This window comes from Anser anser, assembly GCF_964211835.1.
Source record: "Anser anser genome assembly, chromosome: 2".
NCBI lineage: Eukaryota > Metazoa > Chordata > Aves > Anseriformes > Anatidae > Anser > Anser anser.
In genome coordinates, this window is record NC_139721.1 from 95,534,197 (window position 1) to 95,559,643 (window position 25,447).

The 25,447-nt window shown below is 40.5% G+C and overlaps 1 protein-coding gene across 6 annotated transcripts in view; it reads left to right on the plus strand.

Annotated features, from left to right (window-relative positions):
• Nucleotides 1–25,447, plus strand: part of PHACTR1 (phosphatase and actin regulator 1) — a 359,571-nt gene that overhangs the window by 71,551 nt on the left and 262,573 nt on the right. Inside the window, exon 1 of one of the 6 annotated variants that reach the window (XR_014580387.1) lies at nt 2,886–14,392. The exons of the other annotated variants lie outside the window; for them this stretch is intronic. The gene's annotated coding sequence lies outside the window, so the exon portion shown is untranslated. Of the gene's footprint in view, nt 1–2,885; nt 14,393–25,447 lie in introns of those variants that run through there. 6 annotated transcript variants of the gene reach the window in all.

Genomic DNA, 25,447 nt, shown 5'->3' on the forward strand with positions numbered 1-25,447 from the left:
ATATACTGGAGAATCAGCCTGGAAGCCAGGGTATGTCTGCTCAGAGCTACTCAGTGGAGCATCATTGCTCCTGCACCCAAAGGACATTTTGTTTTGGGAACAGAAGGTCTGAGTGTTATCACTGATGCTGTCAAGCTTTCTAGTAGCCATGGTTCAGAGCAAAAGTAGAGCTGGAAAGTCCACAGACCTATTGAGTTCTTGCAGCATTTTGTTTCTTGTGGACAGGAAATAAGAAGTTCTTATGGGGAATCAGTTGTTTAAGTGAAGCAGAGGTGAGGGCATGAACAGGAGAGAGAACAGCCCTTCTGACTGAGCATTTTCAATAAAATATCAGAAGACAATTCGAATTGGTGCACGAATGCAAGACTGCAGAAAGCTGTAAACTAGTGACCCAAGCAGAATGAAAAGAATGTGAAATCCCTGCCTGCTCCAGCATTTGTTGATGCTGCCAATCAAAAATAATCCACATAAAATTACCTTTCTTGTGTTCTATTGAAGTATCTGAACTGGATCTGTTTAGCAGTAGGCTTTATGGCATGCAGGGTCTGGGTCTCTCAACAGGTCTTTATTCATGGTTTGTGTGAAATGCGGTAACGTAGTGAATGCACTCACTTGCCTTCAGGGAATATGGATGTTGCTGTGTGATAGTCCTGAGGTAATGGAGCTTCATAAAGGTCTTCAAATAGTAGCCATAGTATTATAACATACTTAACTTCAAGTGCAAATTTCAGCTGCAGAAGAGGATACGGAGGAGGATATCTATTCCAGATTGAAAATTACTGGTGTTCAGAGCAAGTTTTAAAAGAAAACAAATGTATGGCTTTTCTAAAGTTATTGACTATCAAGTGATTACTCCCACTAACCTAAGAGATGTTCAAGACCCTAGTCTTAATACAGCTATATAAACTGCACTTGCAAGCTTATTTTTGCAACCCTTGTATATACAAGTGCCCATTACTCACAAAGCAAGTGAATGTTTGTATTCTTACTTATGCAATTGCCTATTTGTTTAACCAAGTCCATTGTTTTATTTGGTTGCTTGATTTCACACCAAACCTCCTGTTACCATGCAATCCCAGTTCCCTTTGATATATCAAAAAATCAGTCTTATGCATGGATCAGGTAAAAATTCACCTTCTTGAAAGAGTGGTATACTAGCCTTCTGGTAGTATCAGAGTCCTGGTATCCCTAGTGTCAATGTTAGCTTCTCTTTAAAAAACCCAAAAGAATGAAGCCCTGATGTAGAACTTTCTGGTCTCCACAAGTTCTTAGCACCAATTCTGAGGTTTGCTCACTCCAGATTTTCATGAAAAAGTTTACTGAAGACTTTCTCATGTCAAGAATTTCTCTCTCTATGCTAATTTAGCTTCTGTAACAATATGTATATTCTTCTGGAGAACAGAGATTCAGATTGAGCTGTGCCAGAGTAGGTTTTGACACATCTAATCAAGCATCCTTCTTTTGCCTGCCTAGCATGGGCTGGTTGTTTTTTTTAATCCTTCTGTTATGCACCTTTCCAACTGCATTGCTATACATGTGGAAAGATTCACAGATTCACAGATTTTTCTAGGTTGGAAGAGACCTCAAGATCATCGAGTCCAACCTCCGACCTAACACTAAGTACTCCACTAAACCATATCCCCAAGCTCTACATCTAAACGTCTTTTAAAGACCTCCAGGGATGGTGACTCCACCACCTCCCTGGGCAGCCCGTTCCAATGCTTAATAACCCTTTCGGTAAAGAAGTACTTCCTAACATCCAACCTAAAACTCCCCTGTCGCAACTTTAGCCCATTCCCCCTCGTCCTGTCACCAGGCACGTGGGAGAATAGACCAACCCCCACCTCTCTACAGCCTCCTTTCAGGTAACTGTAGAGAGCGATGAGGTCGCCCCTGAGCCTCCTCTTCTCCAGGCTGAACAAGCCCAGCTCCCTCAGCCGCTCCTCGTAAGACTTGTTCTCCAGACCCCTCACCAGCTTGGTCGCCCTTCTCTGGACTCGCTCGAGCACGTCCATGTCCTTCCTGTAGCGAGGGGCCCAAAACTGAACACAGTACTCGAGGTGCGGCCTCACCAGAGCCGAGTACAGGGGCACAATCACTTCCCTCGACCTGCTGGCCACACTGCTTCTTATACAGGCCAGGATGCCGTTGGCCTTCTTGGCCACCTGGGCACACTGCTGGCTCATATTCAGCCGACTATCCACCAATACTCCCAGGTCCTTCTCGGCCAGGCAGCTTTCCAGCCACTCATCTCCCAGCCTGTAGCTCTGCTTGGGGTTGTTGCAGCCCAGGTGCAGGACCCGGCACTTGGCCTTGTTGAACTTCATGCAGTTGACCTCAGCCCATCGCTCCAGCCTATGCAGATCCTCCTGCAGAGCCTTCCTGCCCTCGAGCAGATCGACACACGCACTTAGCTTGGTGTCATCTGCAAACTTACTGAGGGTGCACTGGACGCCCTCATCCAGATCATCAATAAAGATATTAAAGAGGACCGGCCCCAGTACCGAGCCCTGGGGGACTCCACTAGTGACCGGCCTCCAGCCAGATTTGACTCCATTCACCACAACTCTCTGGGCCCGGCCATCCAGCCAGTTTCTAACCCAGCGAAGCGTACGCCAGTCCAAGCCCCGAGCAGCCAGTTTCTTGAGGAGAATGTTGTGGGGAACGGTGTCAAAAGCCTTACTGAGGTCAAGGTAGACCACGTCCACAGCCTTTCCCTCATCCACCAAGCGCGTCACTTGGTCATAGAAGGAGATCAGGTTCGTCAAGCAGGACCTGCCTTTCATAAACCCATGCTGACTGGGCCTGATCGCCTGCTTGCCCTGCAAGTGCCGCGTGATGACCCTCAAGATAATCTGCTCCATGAGCTTCCCCGGAAGCTTTTGGCCTAACGTGTCACTATGTCATTTTGTTGAGTTAGTTGATATAGCCAGAGCAATTCTCTGTCAACAAATGTAAGACAAATACTGTTCCTACTAATGTTGTGGCTACTCCACTGAATGGTGTGCAAACCCTAAATAGACATTTCCCAACTACCTTTCAAGACACTAAATATTTAACATTCTCACGTAACAGATAGCCCGAATAAGAGCTTCTATGAAGAAATTGGCAAAGCACTTCAGAAACTTTTCAGTCTTGACTACTCCTACTCATTTGCTATTCTTAGCGCACTCTATTGCCGTCAAGAATCTAGCTCAAAGCTTTAAGATTCTTCTCACTTCATCAGTATCGTAAGATTCCTTTTTTGCATCTTATATTTTTAGACATGCAGTTTCTGGCAATTAATGCAAAACCTCCTTTACTGGAGAAAAGTGTGATTGTTAAGTACTGTAAGAGCAGATTGTTTCACAGATGTTTGAGGGTAGAGAATGAACTTTTTCCTATTTCATTCTTACTCTGCACAGGGGGCAGATGTTGCTGGTACTGCTGATTCTGCTTCAGTTCTCTCAGTAGGATTATCCACACTCCCAAAATTCTGTTCTGTACTCGCTTAAATGTTTTACTGGCCTGGAGCTTTGTTTGAAGCAATGACTAGGAAGTCTGTTTCAAATTAATGAAATATGCATCAGTGAGCAAGTGAATAAACACAGCAGATTGCAGAATTAAGAAACACCGTGTAAGAAATGAACTTTATTCGTTTAATAAATGCTGTTTGGTTTTTTTATAACTCATGGTTATACTCATGTGAAATACCATCAGAGTGATCCTGTGTAACACAGGAAAATGAGCTGTATATATGAGCATAAGATGGAAAAACAAATGAGTTGGACAGGGCAACCCCAACAAACTTGGTCCTGCCTGAGTGAAACCAGTACCACTGGGTGCCAAGTTCGCTTTCCTTAGCATCCAGAGTAGGTGTGAAGAGAGTACAGTGACATTTATTATTGGTTAGTATATGGTTGTTACTAAACAAGATATAAAGAACTTGTGATTTGAATAGTAGCCACACAATACCACAGACCCTGAGGAAAGAATCACTTAATGTGCTTGTATTTCATTTGTTGCGGCACCAGAATGATTTTAAACTCCTGAGGATGACATGTGAATGAGAAAAATCAGAGGGGAATTTATGGATGAGCCCCAAAATGATGGTATTTAAATGCATCTTGTGTGGCAGGGAGCAGACTATTTTCAGAAGACATAGTCTCCATTTCTCTCTCTTTTACTTCCTCTTTATTTTTTTTCCTCTGTCTCTCTCTCCTGCCAGCAAATAGTGATACAATTATTACATATTAAAGGATCAGTTTATAAGTATTTGCTGACTTCTATGCTACTGGGATAGTGCAGAGAAGCAGCTAATCTTTGACTGCAGTGGCTCAGTTAAAGCTTTCATGCACAGAAATCACAGTTTTGCAGTGCCAATTCCTAGTTAGTGCATGTTTTAGAGGTATTTATGCTGATTCCTTCTCTGCAGGAGCATAGCAGAGCTTGCTAAAATGCCTTCCAGTTGGAGGGTGCATCCCTGACTACACACAGAACAAGTCAGGGCAGTGCTGAGACTGCTCTCACTTCACCTGAGTGAGGAACCATCTTCATGGAACTGAAAGTCAAGAAGACAGTGACAGTTACTTACTTTGATTAAAAAGTAATTAGGCAAAAACACCAGCAGATTGTGGTGATAACTGAGAAGCCATAGAACAAATTGGTGCTGTGAATTTTGACTTTCTGCAACGCTGCACACAGAACACATTGGGTACAAGAATAACATCTGTCATTCTTCTGTTCCCCTAACTGTGTGTTTCTTTCTAGATTACTGTTTTACCTTTAAGTAGAAGTAAATACAGTTAAAAATAGGAATGAGGAAACATGGGTGTCATCCACCTGATGCTACAGAGTAAATACCATCTGGGGAAGTGAGCTAACTGGTAGTGCAATACCCCACTTGATGATAAAAAGCTTTAGTTGTGTAGGGAGCAGAAGCCTTTGGACTCAATAACCACAATCTGTGACTGTCCATAGGAAATAAGGGAAATGCAGTGGTGGGAAGTGAGCAGATTGATCCGTTTGGATTTGTTCGACATACTAGTCTAAACTGGAGGCATTATAAAAGGTTTGGGGTGGGGCTCCATTCTTTTTTAAATTGGTCAAACCAAGGAGTGCTATCAAGAGCCATATCCCATATTCTGTATGTAGGCCAGCCTGTCTGAAAAGCATCTTTGCATCTGTCGTTAACTGATGTGATGGGAAGCCGTGCAGAAAAGCATAAGCTGATTAAAGAATGCTAGAATTAGGCTGAGCAGAGAAAAACCAGACCTAACTTGCTGGAGTCCTTTGAAGATCTTACTACAAAGGTATAGTGGGTGTTATTGTGTTTAGCAGCTACAGACAAATCACTAAAATCAAAGCAGTCAGTGCTTCAATATAGAAACCAAGTGATCACATCTGTGCTGCACAAATATTTAGCATATCACTCACCAAACTCTTCAGACCTCAAGCCTCTATGACTACGTCCAGGCATAATACCTGTGGGTCAATTGTTGTTATTGCTATTAACATTGTACTTTTAATACTTCTTACAGGGAATATGACAGTGATAGCTTTCTTAAAAACATACTTGACAGTCTTCCCCCTCTGTGTGTGACTCAACAGATGTGGTTGTGAGAATCGGGAATGCTTTTGTTGTCTGTTCATGCAGTCACCTCTGCTAGAAAATGTGTGTATAATTGTTACTTCAAATGAATATTCCAGTCATTCTGCCCAGAAGATTTAAAAATACTTAAAATTGCTTCATCTGTTCCTATCCAACATTAATGATTCTATGATCCTGCTGGACTGCTTTCATGCCTGGAGGAAATCAGGAAGTAGTATACAGTGTGTGCTTTATTTAAAGCAAAACAAAACCAGAATGGTTATTCAGATACAGTCCTAGAAAATGAGACTCTTGTGCAGCAGACCAGGAAAGTGGCAGTGTAATTCCTTGCTGGGGTGCCCCAGTTCCGACATGAAGGAAGTGCCTGTAGGGTTGTTTCATTCCTTAGCTTGTGCAGTGTGTGGCATCTCCTGTGTGATCAATATGGACTTCACGATGCAGCCATCTCTTGTGCTTGTAGGTAGGCTTTGGCCATCAGCTCCTTTTGCGCAGGTTACTGATGAATGGTTGTGAAGTAATGCCTTTTTGTCACCACTACCAAAGTGGCCTTTGTGTGAATTAGACTCCCAGAAGTCAAAGACTCCATACAGAATTTCCAGGCCACTGAACAAGCTGTTAGTCTCTTCACACAACCTTGAAATTGAGAACCCAACAAAACAATCCAGCTAGATTATTGTTTTTAAGACAGCAAACAACCTCCTGTCTCTTTGTTCTTGGCTGGTCAGGTTTTGAGTTTCACCTCACTGCACTGAGAGAACAGGAGGAGCTCGGATACATTGGCCATGTGTGTCTTGGGTTGCATTTTGCCTGTGTATGTGCACACATGTGCATGTCTTACATACATATTTGTGTAAAATAGCACCTTTCTTAGAAATGATATATCTCTGAGATGTCAAACATGTGCAGGCACCTTAATGATCTAACAGCCAGAGACATGCTGAATAGAAATATTTGCCCTGCTTCACATGATGACAAGTAAAATAAGAGTGCGGAATAATTCAACTCCCACTACAAAGCTTAGTGCTGCTCAAGCAGTGTTATTTTGGGGTTGCTTATATCTGTGCCATCATTGGTGTTGCAAATGCAACAGGAACTACTGACCTACCTGTGCTCCTGTCCTGCCTGGGCCTCAAGAGCTTTTTCATGCGAAATTGCTCTCTAATTAAGTTGCACAGTGGTAGAGCAGCACAAGCTGTACTGAAAAGGGGATGCCACTTTCCAGTAGCTACTAGAAGCTCAGCGTGGTGTTAAGAAAATGGAATAAATGCCTTTTCAGGGCCCAGTGGTCTCTGTATTTGACCTTGCACTGCCAGCTATTGGCTAACAGTATCCTTTGTATTTATAAACTGGACCCTGATAGCAACTCCAGTGTACAGCAGTTATGCCTCTGCCATATTACAACGTGAGTTTTGATTCAAAAGGTAGACTGAGATATACAGTTATATTTCATAACTTGGTGCTGCTCTGTCAGAATATTATTAACTGAGGCACCTTGAGGAGCTGGAAAGAAAATCAAGAAATAAGAAGTCTGTCGATATGTATTCTGTTGCATTCAGTGTTACTAGCAGGTGCTACATGAGTAATTTCCATAAGGAAAATGTGATCTTTTGCTGCTGTTTTGGCATTCTAAAATGCAGACTATTTTGTGTGAATTGAAATAACATTTTTGTAAGAAATTGTAAATGGAGACTGTATTAAATCTTGCATAAAATGAACGAAAAATGATACTAAGGAGGCAGATCATCCAACTACAGAAACTGTTCACCTCATTTAAGTGCAAAGAGATGGGAAAGTGAAAGCCATTAATCTGGTAGCATTAGAAGACTACGTGAATTATCTGAGCTGGTGACAAACTGAAATGTAATTAGGTATGTTTCATTGCTTGAAGTTACTTTAAACATCAAAGATAGAGAAAACGGGGAGAACAGATTGGTTACTGAAGTAGGGGTAGGGAGTAGCTTTATCAGAGCCAGTGTCTATGTGACCATTGCCAGTCCTTGGTATTTGGTGACCTGTGCTACATACATACAGTGTCATTCACAGCTGTTTTCTGTGCACCTGGGAGCCATTGTCTCTAATGCAAACTAAAAGCTTTGGGGGCCTTTCTCTTACCTAAAAAATAGTGAGATGCTCACAGGTGTGGAAATAGATAAAGGATTCATGCAAGTACTTATGGTCAGTAATGGATAGCTTGGCATTTTGCTGTGGGGAGAGCTGTAGTGTTAGTGAAGTTTGATGTACAGCTGTCCCTGGAGAACTAGCTCCTCTTTGCTTATACAACTCAGTGTCACCAAAAAATGGCCATCACCCTCTGTCTCCCAGGAAAACTCTTCTTCATTTTCACAGCTGCATTTCACATTTATTTCTTCCTGGAACACTGCTTGTTTGTAATGCTCCCCTTGAACCATTCTGTTGAACCACTATTGCTTTTCAGTCTCTACACAGGTGACTGGTTTTGGGAAGGTAATCCTTTTGCTGTGACCTTAGGTTCTCCTCTTGTGTGTTTGTTTGTAAGCTACTTGCTGAAGCAAAATAAGTCATTATGAATGCTCCACCTGCTGTAATCATTTTTGTTCCTTATATTAACAGTTTGAGGAAATCAATCTTCCTTAGGTAATAAACCAAAAACTATGACACTAGCCTGGTATCTGAAAATTAAGTGGAATTGCAACTCCTCACACTGCTCCAACCAAGGACAGCATCCCACTGTGCAGCATCAGGAGCAGAGTATACTCCTCTGACCGTTGTTTCACACCCTCTGCCACTTCTTCAAGGATGGGATTAAATTGTTTTTGGCAAGTTTCATGGGGCCAGCACACAGAGTGATACTGTAGATAGTCAGCATGGACATGGAACTGGGACACTGCAATTTTGTCTTCATGTTCCTCCTAGTCTATTTACCCATCCCTGTGCGCATAAAAGGAGGGCAATCAATGTTCAAATTTTTCCCATTCTTCTCTCACCCTGTTGCTAGAGTCAGAAAGTGAGAAGGGATGGATGGGAATGCCAGCTCTTTCATAGGATTGCCCTGTTCTGTACAGGAAAAGTTCTGCACTAACACAGTTCCAGCTTTAATATAAAGACTGATCTCTTTCTTTAAAAGCCACAAGGCATGGTTGCTGTCCTTCATAGCTTTCTTGTAGGGAACCAGTGTGATTGATGAGGTTTTTATTCTTGCCCAGTAAAATCCTTAGGGCTTGCTCGGTCTCAAGGTTTCTCTTTTTTTCCCTTTAAACCTGAAAGGGAAAGGGAGAAATGGAGAGGGAATGTACCTGGGTGGAGGCTGTTCGCAAGTGGTGTCCCTCAGGAGTCGGTCTTTTGACTGGTGCTCTTCAACATCTCTATCAATGACATAGACGATGGAATTGAGTGCACCCTCTGCAAGTTTGCAGATGACACCAAACTGAGCTGTGCAGTCAATACAATAGAGGGAAGGGATGCCATCTAGGGGGACTTGGACAGGCTGGAGAAGTGGGCCTGTGAGAACCTAATGAGGTTCAACAAGGCCAAGTGCAAGGTGTTGCACTTGGGCTGGGGCAATCCCAGGTATTTATATAGACTGGGAGAAGAACAACTTGAAAGCAGCCCTGCATGAAGCTGGACATGAGCCGGCAGTATGTGCTTGCAGCCCAGAAGGCCAACTATGTCCTGGGCTGCATTAAAAAAGGGGTGGCCAGCAGGGAGAGGGAGGTGATTGTCCCCCTCTACTCTGCTCTTCTGAGACCCCACCTGGAATACTGTGTGCAGGCCTGGGGCCCCCAGCACAAGAAGGATGTGGAGCTCTTGGAGTGGGTCCAGAAGAGGTCCACTGAAATGATCAGAGGGCTGGAGCACCTCTCCTATGCAGAAAGGTTGAGGGAACTGGGCTTGTTTAGCTTAGAGAAGAGAAGGCTCCGGGGAGACCTCATTGCAGCCTTCCAGTACTTGAAGGGAGCATATAAACAAGAGGAGGCATGCCTGTTTACATGTGTTGATTGATAGTGATAGAACAAGGGGGAATGGTTTTAAACTAAGATGGGGAGATTTAGGTTAGATATTAGGAGGAAGTTTTTCACTCAGAGGGTGGCGAGGCACTGGAACAGGTTGCCCAGAGATGTTGTGGATGCCCCATCCCTAGAGACAAGGCCAGGCTTGATGCGACTCTGGGTAGCCTGCTCTAGTGGTTGGCAACCCTGCCCAGAGCAGGGGGGTTGAAACTAGATGATCTTTAAGGTCCTTTTCAACCCAGGCCATTCTATGATTCTATACCTGCAGCAGGTGCTCAGAGGTCGAATCAAGATACCATCTGTCATCATTGCATTTATACTGCCAAATAAAATAATGATTGAAAATGAAGATTAAAATTGGAAATCTTCTTTCACATCTAATGAAAATCAGTAATCTTGGCATAACATATGGCACTGCATTCAACTCTTAGTGCCGTAGGAGTAGTTTGCAGCTGACAGCGCATATGTCTGTACAGTATGTTTCAGAATCCCCAAATTTAGATATTTCATTGAATCAGTAATTTTTAAGCTTGAAATGTAAGCAAATTCCTTTTCCCCTTTCTTATACTCTTCCCTTCCCCATGCCCCCAAAAAAGCAAACCTTTAAAAGTTAAGCATTTCCTAATGCTTTGAAATTATCTCCTGTGCTCATTCAGAGTGATCCTTTCTCTTAGTCTACTCAGTATTCCTTTGCAATAAGAAAATGGTACATGCAGTTCTGTTCAGGTGAACAAAGGACTCTCAAAGAAAGTCAGGTGGCATCTCAGCACTCATGTAATTACCTGCCAGGAAAGCCTACTGAGTTGCTAATTTCCAGTTCTAGAAAAATTTCAATGCAACTGCCAATATGGGCTTGAGAAAAAAGGGTGTGAACTACCTGTACAGTGTAATACTGTGCTTCTTCCCTGACTGACATAGCAAAACTATCAGATGCCTGCTTTCCCTTAGTAGAGGATTAAGAAAGGATTCCAATTTCCCAAATCATTTCTCTACCTTCACTATGCCTAAACTCTAATTCATCCACTTGTGCTGAGAATTTGATTTTCCAGGAAGAATACAGAGTACAATCAGCAGTGAGAACCCTGATCAGAGACTTGCTTTGCTTGGATCCCTTCAGGGCAAAATGTCAGGGCAAAAAAAATGCATCTTTTTTCACATAGCATTAGATCCTGTTTGTGTTCTATTACCAATATCACTTGTATCGAAATTTTGATGCATTTTATATTGTGGCATTTTGATTCCAAAGCCATGCATACGTTAATTAAAATTAATAAAACTTAAAAAAAAAAAAAAAAAAAAGGCGGTTTAATGGACACAGAAGTAACATTTGCTTAGTCCTAATCAGAAGCTGGGGACAGCATGCCTTTGCAAATTCATGAATGTTAGCCTGCTTTCCTGAAGGTGAAAATCTGGTGAGTCATAGTGAAAATATAACTGTTCAGCATGAAGTGAAGCTTAGGGATGAGCTTTCTTGACTGCTAAGTTGAATTAGATATGGGGAAATATTGGAAGAATAAATATTTGACTGCAAAAATCTGAAGATTAAGAGAGTATCAAGATACCTCAGTGCAAAGTTGAATATATTGCAAAGGCACAGCTCTTTCCAAGTTACTCATTTTGATATTTTAAAATCTTCACATATGCAATAGGACTGCAGGAGATTGGATTTATTTGCTTTATTTATTTGTCTGTATTCATCCATCCTTTGTAGAGCTGTGGCCCTGTGAACCATGGTGTCAAAGGTACTCCAACAAAGCCATAGTTATGCATTTGCTCTGCTTGCTCCTATTTGTTTCTCAGGCTGTGTGTGTTTGTGTACCAGTGTGTTAGGTGGTCCCCTTTTAAGCTCTTTTATCCTTCCTGAGAGCTCTTAGAAACTCAGCTTCCCTTTATCTCTGTTCCCTCACTTAACTGCAAGCTGTTTTCACTGTTCCCAAATGTACCTACCAGGTTGGCAAAGCTTTTGGCAAAGCTCCTTTTACCTTGCTTTTACAAATGGATCCCATCTCTTAGTTCTTTTCCCTGAAAGAGGAGTCCTTGGCCAGAAAAGCCAAAGCAGTACTTGCAGCACCAGCTGCAGAGCTGGTTGTTAACTCACAACATGCATCCACTTGTGTCCAGCTCTTCCCCTTCACCTGCAGGCTCAATATCATTGCCTTGGCTCCCATGTCCTTTACCTTTTCTTTCAGAGATCTATAGTCATTCTGGAAGTCCTAACTATCCATCTTGTTCTAATTATTCATGCTAATCGCACAAGTAATTAGAGATGCAAAATGATTTCAGAAACTGCAATTTGATATTTTAGTTTCAGTGTTTATTCTGGAACTCATCTAAAACAAACCAACCAACAACAGGGCTATACTGATAGTTCTACTTATTTCAAGTAAATAAGTGAACAGTGTTATTGTATAAAATGCTGAGGATCGATTATTGGCTAGAATAACCCAGATTTTCTGGAAATGTAAGATTTGCTTCCCAGCAGAGTTGGCTCTATACTTTAAAAAAAAAAAAAAAAAAAGTTAAAAAAATGTAGAACTGTCTCTATAAATCAAAAATGATTTCAGGAAACAAGGTTAAATCTAGAACTGAACAAGTACAAAATCATCTTGAAAACAGAAATCAGAACACTGATGGTATTCATGAACCCTTTCATCCATTTTTGATGGGCAGTAACAGAAGTGATGTTTTGTCTGCAAGAATGTTTGCACAGCTCTGTCTCACTGGTGATTCTTCAGTAGTAGTCTAATAGTCTTTTAAATGCAATAACAATTTATAATATAAGTAAGATTTTCCTGATTTTATGAAAAGTTTCAGCAAGGGAGTATGGAAAAAAAAAAACAACCAACCAACAAATCACATAGTTAAGCAGCTCTCAGACAATTGCTATGCTGAAAGTTGCTTGCTCTGGATGTTTGAGAAATTTAAGGAAATTAGGAAAAATCAAAGTGATTTTTGAGAGTGTAAAGTGTAAAGAGTGTAAACTGAAAAAGAAGTTAGATACTTCTTGGCAATATCTCTTTGGTTTATTTCATGGTGGGTTTATTTTTGTCTTCTATTCCACTACTTGTGTTCCACTACTGAGTGTTAACATTTTTGCTACCTGAGATGAAAATTTCTTGCTTTTCATAATGTCGTGTTCTGAGAGCTGGTTGCTATAATCTGTTTTCCTTTCAGTGCTTGCCTGCTCATCTTGGATTCTCATACCATATCCACCATATTATGGTCTTAGTACAGTCCAGCAATATATGCCATATCATGAAGAAACATTTTATATTAATATTTATACCACCTCTAGCAAAGGTGATTAAGAACTAAATAAAGCTTGGTAGATTTTTAATAAGTAGGTTTCATGTTTTCCATGTTATTTTCTATCTGGCTTTAGGAGTATGTGTATGTGCTGCCCTCTAGCAGCATATTTCCTAGCATTGCTATTGTTTCTGTTTGCTGTGATATGGACATTTCTCACTACCCCCCCCCCCCCTTATTTTTTCTTCATAAGGACATTGTGTAAGATGGGTTTATACTTGGGAGCCCTGTTGCAAAGAGGAATTATCACTCGGAGTCTCCCTACCTGGCCCCACAATCACTTTATAAATACCGGTGGTCTCCACATCTTCATTAGTGTTCTTAGATGGGTGTTACATAAAGAGGAGTAGTTAAGAGGGAATTTCTATGCACCCCTTGTCCATCGTTTGGGCAGTTTTCTCTGGATGCTATGACATATTTGTGCCGCCTTTGCAGAAGACCTCAAGAACTGCCCCAAGGGTCCCCTTGTAGTGCTTTCTTTAAAAAACAAACAAACCACATTCGGATGCCAATATATCTCTCTTGGGACCAGTCCTTTACTACCTTGAGGTCTGCTACACGTGTGGAAGGAACCATCTACAAGATGAGAATTATTGATAGGTAAATGATCGTTTGTGCCAAAATATTGGAGGAGTACCACCCTGAATCTCCTAGGAGACTGAAGGATTCTCTGCATGTCTGACATAATATGGGAGAATTGAAAACATTATGTGCATGACATTAAAAATGCCAAATACATGATTGTCTGTGTCTAGATTTAAAGGTGATGTAACGCACAGCTTTCATTAGGGGAAAGCTGGAGTCTCAAATACTGTCAGTTTTTTTCTTCAGAAAGTTGTAATGTCATGCCAAATTTTAATTTATTTCTCACTGGCATATGAAAAAAATACTGTTTAATTACATATAAATTTGATAGGGTACATCTCTGAAAATGAAACTTGACTTGTGAAAACTTGTAACTTATGCCATTCTGAATTGGTATTTGAATTTCAAAAGTGCTTTGAAGTGAAAGTAAAAAAAATCAACCCGAAGCTGTTAGCACAGCCTTTCCTTCTCCCGAATGAACTTTCTTTTCAAATTTTCATAAAGATATGATAACTTTTAAAAACTAAAAATTTCCCTTCTTCGTTTTTTATACAGTGAAACCATCTCTTATTTTCTTTGTTCTGTGTAACACCAAGAAGATGGTACAGGTGTTCGAAGCAACGAGATGAAAAGGCTAGAGTTGTTCAAGCAAAGAGAGAGGCCAAAGGACTGATCATTCAGGTTTTTAAGAGGACAGAGAAAAGTTTTTTTCTCTCAAACTGCACCTGCATAGCTGGGTCTCTGAATGCCCTCTGTCCTAGTTGTATTTGTCTTGAAGGTGCACCAGGTGGGCCTGTTGCTTAATTTGGGCTCATCCCCCTATGTTATTTAGGGAAGAGGAAAAAAAGAGAACTTCAAGCTCTGCAGTTCCTGCCCTGGCATCTCTCAGCCTTTACAGAGACTTAATGGCATACTGAGCCTTCAGGTACTGTAAAAACTACTGTAAAGCTTAACTGCAGTCTTTTGACAGACTCTTTCTATTGCTGGCAGTTGTCCTCATTTATTCCTATTACTGTGTCAGTTATTGAGTCTTTTTTCTTGTCTTGAAGGGTTTGTGGTTTTTTTCCTTCCCTCTAAGCTGACTTTCTGTATGAAAAGGGTGGGTAAAATGGCTGTTTACCAGGCTATGCTTTCAAGAGCTGATGGGGCGGGGGCTACCCAGGAGAGGCTGTGTATTCCTGGTGTCATTACCCTCCATGCATTTTGCAAGAATGTAGGGACCAAATGAGGTAAGCACTGGCTCCTCATAAAACAAACAAGAGAAAATGGGAGTGCTGAATATTATGAAGTTAGTTGGTTTGAGTAATTCTTTTTTGTTGAGAGAGGGAGGCTTCAAGATATATTTGGAGTGGCCTCTTAGGCAAATTGCTGTGTCACAGAACTTAGTGCAGTCTTTCAAAGTGTCATTCAACATACTAAGAAGTTCTTTAAGAATTATATTACTAGCATATCAGCAATAATCCTAAATTTCTTGCTATTGCTTTGGAGCATAGGGCAGGAGAAGGGACAACTGGCTCAACTTCTGAAATAGTTCACAAATGTCATGTTCAATGAAAACCTTTTAGCAGAGATTTTAATTCAGATTGAAACAGCACCTAGTTCAGGTCTGCCAAAAGTTAAAACATTCTCCCCAGTAACAACATTGGGGCCTTCAGTATAAAAAAGCAAAGAGTTTCAGAGGTTTCAACAATGCCTTGGCAAAGCTTCTAGAAGTACATGAGTAAAAATACATACTAATGTAATTAATTCAGTACTGCATATGTGTTAGGGCTCTATGTTGATAACTTTTCAGTGGAACTTTTCAAACAATCTGCCTTGAACAAGAGTCCTAATAACTGAATCTTGATCTGTGGACTCGTATAGCTGAGGCACCAAGAAAACGGTTCACCCAGAGCCATAAACTTGTCTGAAGTCAACCTAAGCAAGCCAGAAGGAAATGCTGAAAAAAGGCTAGGGCCTTATAATTAAATGGTCTTCTCTGATGTCCTGATTTACAGTATTTCTCCTCTGCTGCCTCTGTAAAAGGAATAATCCCGCTGGGCTTAATATGAATACCAAGGCACTTGTCCAGTGAGATGAAGACTTGTTTTCAGATCCCTTTCCCATAGTTGAGTGCTTTAAGCTCCAGGCTGCTGACTGAGTAACTCTTCTGGGAGTGTTCCTCACTCACTGTGGTTGCTGAAGCTTTCCACTTGGTGTAGCTGACTGTTCAGTAGAGATTGAAGCTGGCTCTTCTGTGTTCAAAGAGAGAAAGACTGGCCTAAGGAGAGCTGCAGAGCTTCTTCCCCAACCTATCTGCAATTAAGAAATTATTAAGAAACGTAACATACACTGGAACGGTTTCGATGGAGAAAGAGAGAGATGTTTCTCTCAGAATCAATGTAGATGAAGTCAGTAGTAATCAGGAAACATGGTTCAGGTCTCTACTTTAAATTGGGAAGAAGATGACTTTGCAGATGGATTTCGTCCTCTACAGTCAAGGGCTCTGACCAGTGGGCCATTGCCTAAAATGACTTCCATCTCTGTCTGCTGTGAAAATTCACTTGCCTAGTGATCTTTTGTGTGGCATGGCTAGTGTTCTTCCACAGTAGTCTACTGTCCCCTCAGGAAAATTTGGATGTATTGGATAACTTTCTATGTTTTATTAACTGAAAAGGAAGGGGAAAGAAATATTTCAGAGGAAGTATTCCAGATGTTTATTAATATTACAATTTTGAAGCATTGTGTTGAAATCAATGATTTCATTTTAAGTAAATGCCTTAAAAGTTAATCTGAAAAATAATGTGAATAGCTTTTATTAATGTTAATTTGATTACAGTGAATTTAGATGCTACTGTAGATCTTGTTCAAGATTTCAGCAGTTTGTATCCAAGTTTGAATTTTTATGGGTGAGCATCCTTAAACCCCAGTTTAAATGTTAAATAATTCTTCCACTAATACTAGAAAAGCTGTAAGCATCCTTATAAAATCCATTCTTGAACAATTTGAGGAACTGTCAGTTTTTTGATATTAGTGATGTTACCTTTGCTGTTGATGGAGATGCATGGTTGTCAGTTGCATAATAGCGTTTTTGTGAGTAGTTGCTGTTGTTGTGCATAGGCCTGATTAAAATAAAGCACTGAGATCGGTGATCTCAGTTGAAATTACTTCATGCAAAATTCATAAAATATTTTTTTCTTGAAATGCTGTACTTATTTTAAGACTTACATATGTCTACATACCTTTTCCAAGATTATATTGCAAATTTGCCACAATCCCTTTGCATAGGGCAATGGGAGGTGATTTTACACTAGTTTGTTTTGTTGCTAATGCCTGAGGTGATGCACAACAAGGAGAAAATTATCTTATCCTCAAGGTCAAGCATCAGAAGCACCCTTAGACGTACCACAGTGCAAGAGGAGACGTAGCTCCTCTACCTGCAAAAATGCACCTTCTGGCAGGAAGAGCCAGTTGGTGGTGTTTCTTTTGCTTGTGGGCACCATGCCAGGCATGGTTAGGTCTGAAGAAAACTGTGGAGATACACTGTGTGTATGTGTGGGATGGAGCCACATGAAGGCCAACGGAGGAGTTGTCACACTGAGCATGGAGCAACCTCATGCTTGAAAAAGTGTCCCCCCCTGCCTTCTCTGGGATGTTACAGAAGGTAGAGGAAACAGTTCTCTGAGCTCGTCCCTACACTTCTGCCCAGTTACGGTGTGCTTGCCTCATTTTCCAGTCAAAATAAGAAAATGCGGACATCATTTACCTCTGACTCTACATTGCAGCAATACTGGTTGGCTAAGAAGGACTAGTTTATGTATTAGTTGTTGTGCATCTTTACTAGGGATCTTCTACACATTTTTTCTAGGTCAGCCTAGTGGTATCACCTGCTTAAGGTCATCAGGCAAGCAGATTCAGAAAGTACAATTTGGTATCCAAAGGCTACTTTTTTTTGCTTACCAATGCAATAGGCATTTTTATATCCTTTTTTATTCCTAATAGGGAAAAAGTATAAATGTTTTTCTGATGTTTGGGTTCCAATGCTTGAGGTTCAATTTCAGCCTTCCAAAGTGAGCCATAATGAATATTGTATCTGTCTGTCCATCCATCTATCCGTCCATCCATCTATATATATGTAAATAAAATAAAATAAATATATATATATATATATATATAGGCTTGTCTCCCTACTTAACCCTTCTTTGGGAACATGTATTTTATGTTCGACTTGGTTTGTGTTCTTTCGATGTTTTTTGCCCATCCATATGACCAAAAGTGCTAAACTTAATTTGCAGTGGTGCAAAACTCTACTTTGTAAGGCATCTACCTAAGTGGGGAGGCTTGTGCTTTAATCCTACCCCATCCTGCAACTCTTCTTCAACTCGTGAGTAACCTTAAATGCACAAAATATGAGCATGCAGATTTACAAGTCTGTTCTTGAACACTCAGTTACAGATGCTTTAGATTAATACAACACCATTTCAAAGTCCCCTTTGCAGTATTCTTACAGTCAGTGTTGCCTAGGGACAGAGGCTTGGGAGTTGTTCTGTAGTTCAAAAAGCACTGCCATTAACTGCAAAACAGCTTTGAACAAATAAGCTTAAAATACTGTACCGGCTTCTTCCACGTTGTCCTCCCTTCTACTACTTGATATTTTATAAATGAAACTTCAGCAGAAAAGTTGTATACCAAGGAGATTACTGGTGATTACTATATCCATGTTACTGTGTGCTGAGACCTAAATGCTTTGGCTAAGTTTCAGGCAGCAACCAGGCAGAGCATCAGCAGTTCTTTCACAGAAATAAGACCTGGTAGCGCGTACAAGCAAAGTTTGAGTGAAGTAAAGGGGCCTCCACATCTGCATGCCAATGTACTGCTGTACAGTCTGACCAGAAGCAAGTAAACCATTGATCAGATTCTCTGATAACCTGCACCTGCTTTGCCCCTTACTTGTTTCTGGTAATAAAAGGAATGGAATCAGATGCATTTCTCAGAGTGTTACTAATTCAAACGTGCGCATATATTTTACTAAATAGGGAGAAAGTATGGCAAAATTGAGCAGAAGGCGGGGGGGGGGGGGAAGTGCTGGGTCTGTTTGGGATGGAGTTAACTTTCCCTGCAGTAACCCACACAGTGCTGTGCTCTGCACTCGTAGCTGGAACAGCACTGGTATCATTCCAGTGTTGTGTCTTTTGCTGCATAGTACTGGCACAGCATCAGGACTCCCTCCAAGCCCCCAAGAGCGAGCAGGCTAGGGGTGGGCAAGTGATGGGGAGGGGACATCGCCAGGGCAGCTGACCTAAACCAACCAAAGGGGTATTCTATAACACGATGTCACACTCAGCAATAAAAGGGGGCTCTCGTGGGGGAGGGGGCTGTTCTCCCAAATAACCACTGTGCGTTTTGAGGCCCTGCTTCCCAGGACGTGGCTGAACATCACTCATTGATGGGAAGTAGAGAATAACTTTTTTTTTCCTTTCTCTCTGTACTTCTGCGTGGCCTTGTTGTTTTGTTGTTGTTGTTGTTGGTTGGTTGGTTTTTTTCCCCCATTCCCTTTAATTAAATCATTCTGATCTCAAACCTCGAGCTCTTTGTGTCATATTTTCTCCCCCTTCCTCTTTGAGGAGGGGGAAGTGAGAGAGCGGCTGTGGTGGAACTCGGCTGCCCACCTGAGTAAAACCACCGGGGGGGGGGGGGGGGGGGGGGTGTGCAGCGGAAGCTGCCTGATGGTTAGATACCGTTGTAGCAGATGCCATAGAAATTAGTTGCAAATACTGAATTTAATCTAATATAATCTAATACAGTCCTGTTTAATCTAATTACTTAAGTATTGCTACAGTTCATTTTGTAAATAGAACTATGGGAAGACTTTAAAAATGTATCTTATGCTGGTTTAAATATATAAAGCAATTTCCTTTAAACTGGAGGGGAAAAAAATAAATTGCAGTGCTATGCATTCAGTCCACATAATAAATCATATGATGTTAAATGCTCTAGATCGGTGACATTGAGCACTGGAGACTTTCCAGGAACCAGCCACAGCTAGATGGTGGAAATGGGCAACGTACCTTGCTTTTGTTTCTTATCCAGTTTTAGGGTAGTCCCTTGGAAAAAAGAAAATAACAGGATGTCCCTGGCCTGTGTTGAATCTCCAGTATTCATCTAAACGCAAAGAAAATAGATAATTTTCAGTTAAACCCCACAAAAGACAAAGACAAATAGTATCTGGAAATTGTATTGCTCAAATTCTGCAAATTTTAATTCTAGAAAAAGGCCTATCTTAAAGTGGTCTGTTAAGCAAAGGAATGAGCTCAGTGACTGTGGCATGCATTCCATGGTCTTTGAAGCGTATGGCTCTTGCTGTTGTATTTCACCTTCTAATTGGTGCCATCTGTCCAGCATTAATTTTGCACCTCGTGTGAATCAATTGATGTTTCCTATTCCTTTCTCCTGTGCTTGAATATTGTCCGTGTGAAGATAACAGTTCCTTCTTGGAGACTCCTTGGAGCAAGCTCTCACCTAGGTTCATACACTCCTTTTTGCTGATTACCTTGCTCTTGCAAGCACAGGAGAGGTCTCAGGGCACACTGCCAGCCTAAGCTGGGAGGTGTACAGAGCCAAGCCACACTTGATCTTGTTTCCATGACCCTCCTGAGCTGGCGATGCTTTGGGTATGAGGGGCTGCACTCCAGCCACCAGCACTGTTTTGGCTGTGCTCTCCCTTGGCAACGCATCAAGGGGTTTGCAAGGCTGTGATCTAAGTCCTCTCTATGCTGGGCTGGGGTGTGGTGATGCTTCTGGAAATGTTGGCATGGCACAGCAAGCCACAGTATTTTAACCACTGTGCCATTTGGGCCTGTTACAGAGGGATTTAAACATTAGCTGAAATGTCAGCAAGTGTCTGAAACGTTGTCTGTCAATACTCACAGAGTTGCCCCTGCTAGCAATAATGTTGGGGAAGAAGTGCTTAACATAAATGTATCTGTGAACTTGTTCGATTTCAACAAAGTTCAGAACAAGCTATACTTCATAAAAAGTATGTTCATCTGCTGGGGAATCTAGTGCAGAAATGACTCATAGTAGAACAGAAATGATACTTTTATAACATGAAGTATATTTCACTTTTGGATCACAGCAAAAGTTTTTTTTTCTTCAAAGTACAGTCTTTTTGCTAGAGTGCTCTTTAGGTTACACAGAAAAGTTGCAATATTTACCCCCATTTAAAACTCCCTGCATGAATATATCTTAGCTTAAAATGGACTACATCCTGTCATGTAGCAAGTGTAGGCTAGTCTGAAGAATACACATCTGAACTCAGCTGGGTGTCCTGGCACGATTTTGAACTATTTTAATATACTGTATAAAACTAACAGTTCTTCCAGTGTAGTATCTATCCAGGTGTAAAATCACACCTATAATTAGGCCATAATTAGCAGGTATATCTCTTGGTGTAAACCACAAATGCAGTGTTGAAACAGATTTCCACCTGGGCCACACTTCCCTCGAGTTTGCTTGCATTGTCCAGTAGCCTTGTAAGGGGGACAGCCTTTCCATGCTTGAGGTCACTCAGAAGGCAGCAATGGACTCTGTCCTGCCACAGAGGCAGGACAAGAGACAAAAGCCATAAATGAAACAGGGAAGGGTTTGACTTGCTTCCCCCCCCCCCCCAAAAAAAAAAAAATTAATGATAATAATAATTCTAACTGTGGCTGCAGTCAATGCCTGGACCAGGCTGCACAGAAAGGCTGAAAGGCTGTGCAGGCTCCATCATTGGAGGCTCCCAAGACCCAGCCGGATGAAGCTGTGAACACTCTGGTCCGTGATTCTGGGTGCTAGGCTCCTCTCAGATGAAACTAAAGTGGAAGGCACACCCTGGGCACATGCTCCACCCATGAAGGACCGGTTGTGAAGTGTCTTCAGATGAGCATGGATGTGGTTTAAGAGAGACAAAAGTATTTCTAGGTACAGAGGGCAGAACAGGAGAGAGTGCTGACCTGTTTGTGAAAGATGGACATTATAATTATTGAAGTGTAACACAACGAAAGACTTTGTATGTCTCATGCTGTGTGATACTTCTTGAGGACTAGCGCACACTGGGTTGCTAAATTGAGCAATTGTTTTTAAAACACAGCTTAATAAAACTCTTAAAAGTATTCTTTTATTACCTTCCTTCCCACAGCCAATTAATTGTGTTGGTCACCTGTCTCAGAATTCAGAAAAATAATTGCAATATGAGACCTGTTTTCTTGGAGGGAAGCACTTAGATACACAGATGATTTCCTCATCGAGCAGTTCTTCAGGACTGAAGCATGTTTACTGATGAATTTACTAATCTTTCCCCTCCGGGCCCAGATAGTCATGTTACCGCTATTTAGTTGCAGAAGCATGTGCTGCATCTGTCACGCTCCTGCTCTGGATTTAGTCTGAATGGTTACAGAAAGCACTAGTCGATGTATTTCTCTGGTTACAGACTTCTGTGGTGTTTATCGTAGTGTTTCTGCCTTGGTATCGTTCATAGTCACGTTGTGAGGACTTGGAGTACAGAGCATCTCTGTAAAGTGCAGTCTTACATCTGTATGACATTTAGCACAAGTCACAGGAGCTTCCAGTGTCTTTGGTATCCCATCATGTACAATCAAGATTGTTCTAAGAATCACAAATATCTGAGTTTCCAATGCTGTGCGTTTGTTTCACTTAAAAGTACAAATAGTGTTCTTTGGGGGTGTAAAGGAGAGTGGGGTGGTTTGCTTTTAGTTGTATCCACACTCCAACATTCTTTGGAGCTGATAAATACTGAAGGCTAAGTAAATGAATTACCCCTATTAGTGGGAGATGAGAATTAGTGCTAGGAAAATTGTATTTTTTCAACAAAACTGCATTGCATATATTTTTGGAGGGACACGGTAAAAGCCTTGCTTTCTCAAAATGGCTGTCCTGTAGACAATATTTCCAGTCCACGTGACAGTTAACAAATCTAGCTTTTCAGGTTCCCAAATTAGATTTAACATGTACACATTGTTACTTCTGTGAAAGGCTTTCAGATTGCTCTGATTACAAAATACTTCTTGTAATCAGATCAAGATGAACAGGAAATCCCAGCTAAGTGCAGTATCTCATGAGTAATTGCTGTACAAATACTTTAAACAAATTGTGAGCAATTTCTTACACAGTGGCTTTAGCTAATGTTATTAGGGTGCTTAACTGACTTTGTCAGGTTTAGCTACAATACTGAAATCAGAATGGAAGAAAACATCTGAAGTTGAGGCACAGTTACTTCATTTACATGGAAGCAAGAGTGACAATTTGTCTTTCGTACGTCTGTAAGCCTTAATTTTAAAAAATGAAAAAAGAAGAGGGGTGAGAAAAGGCTGGAATCTCAAAGCTAAGGACTCTTCTAAACTACCTGATTGCATGTGTAGAAAAGGATTCTGGGGAGGCAGGTGCAAGAGAAGGGGAGCATCTGTATATGTGGGAGATATTTTTCAACTTGTGTGGGGAAATCCCAGTGGTGAAAACAGTCTTGAATTATGGAGGTGAGCATTCAAGCCAGCTTTGTATTAGTAACAAATTCTTGACCCCAAGTTTCTATCTCAGCAGGAAAGAAATTACATTATATGATGAGGAGAGTCTTTCTTTTTTTCTTCTTCTTTTCCTCAGATAAAGATTTTAAAAGTTCTGAATTTGTTTCCATGTGGCATGAGGATATTTCAAAAGGCAAGCATTTCCCCTTCCAAGCATTTGGGAAACACGAGCTTCTTTCCTACCGGCTTTCATTAAAATGGTGCAATGATTCCTGTTGGCTTTTACCAGATTTTAAGTAGAGTTCACCATGAGAATGGTTGGATGGGGATCTTAACTTTTTTTTTTTTTAAGAATTCCTATAGTATATCTTCAATGACATTGTCAGCACTTGGAAATAGTGTTGCACACTGTGAAATGGATGTCATCACACTTCCTCTTGTGGTTTTGATTTAGTTGTTGAATTTACATGTAACTCAACACTTGAATGTCTAATCATATAGGCTGATTTATCGCAGGTTTTTTTGTTATATATATAAAAAAAAAAAACCAACAAACTAAACTGCTTTGATCTGGTATAATATAGGAGGATTTGTCCAAAGATAAATACAGAAGACACAATCCTGTATACATATGCTACAGCTATACAAAGTTGATATACTTTTTGTGAAATTAAAGTGAAATCACTAGTATCTTTCTGGATGATATGTGGTCTTTTAATGTCAGTGTTAACATTGTTCAAAGACTGTCTTTGTAGTTAAAACTAGAATTTAACCGTGCTGTTTAAGAAGCAAAGAAATTATATACGGTTTAGTATAAAATAAACTGATTTGACTTAATGAAAAGCTTGCATAATTCTGTATTTTTTTAATCATTGTAATGTGAATATTTCACTTTAACAGGCACTGCAACCTATTCTACAAGGTAGTGCAGTAGATATTTACATAAAACAAGAAGATAGAAACAGGGGACTTCTCTTATTTGCTGTCCTGAAAACTCTTCAGCTCTCCCCACACCCTCCTCCCATGAAGGCTATTGTTGAGAAACTCCTTGGAATATGCATGAATATTGCTGAGGAGCTACAGCAGAGACAGATTTAATAATTAATGCACTGGAATTATTTATTCCCCTAATATATTGTAAAGCTTTCTCATTTCAGTAATGCAAAGTCCTCATGGTGCTAGAGGCTGGAGCACTGAGAACAAAAAGATGAAAACAGCTACTGAGACTCATTTATCATTTGAATATGTGGTTTAATTATTTTTAAAAGTTAAAGCATATATTTTCACTGTATTCGATACTTATATATTGTTTATTGGTGGAAGCTTGTTAGATTTTAGTTAGGCCCTACCAAATATTGATCAAAGAGAGATTTTTCTTTTATCACAAGACAGTTCCTTTCATTAAAAAGTATATTAGAAAATATTGTTCCTGGTTTGGCATCACTATTGTCTAGCTCATGCTCACACGCAAGACTTGTTCCAATAGAACTATTGTTTCAGATATCTATTAGAGATTTATTTTTCACAGTTTAGCCAATTACTCCAGTGCTCATGTTCTGCTTCCAGTTTTCTCCTTCTGCTATGCAATACTTTTGTTTGGCTTCATTTTGTGTTATTTATATGGCACTGTTTCATAAATATATCAAGCTCATTTTTAGTTCTGTATTCTCTCTTCTGCTTGTTACTCCTCCAGTCAGAAGTTATCCACAAATTTTAGATGCCTGCTCTGATACTATTAGTAACTGCTGAAGTTGTTGAATTCCCCCCTAGTCCAGAAAAGACTTATTTACAGCGATCCTACTTAAAAACACTTTTTTGGTTTGTACAGAATGATTAATAGCTTCTTCTTCAGATGTGTTCTCAACCAGTTGATCAATCTGAGAGTCATTTAAAGGAATAACATTAATAGGCTTAATAAAAAACAATGCTCTGTATCACCTCTTCTGCTCTTTCTCTCTTTTTTTTTTTCTCCTGCTTTTCTATCTAACCTGTGAAGCCAAGAAGCAAAATAAGTTGATTAGATTTAACCATGTTCTTGACATGTCTATGTCATGATTTTGGGTAGGATGGGGAGAAGAAAAGGTGGAAGACAGCTGTTTGTTTAATAATTTGCACAGTATCATTCCAGTCAATCAAGTAGACTTGTCTGTAAGTCTTTTTTCCCACTCTTTAAAGGTTAGACACCGTTTTTCCCCTCAGTGATAACACTTGCTGGTTAACATTTTTTACATCTTCCTAAGGAATAGGGAGTAAATATAATTGTCCTGTTGACTTGAGTCAAACTAACTTAACTAAATACTTCTTGACCTGTTCTTTCCGTATTTTGGCCTGTATGCCTCCTCTATTGTTAAATCAAATTTAAATACTTAACTTTTTCCTAGGATGAGGAGGTTTTGAATATTTTTCTTTGTAGACTCTCCTCCTCCCCTTGAGACATGGACTTAAGTAACTGAGATAATGGTCTTCCTCTTGTTCCTGGT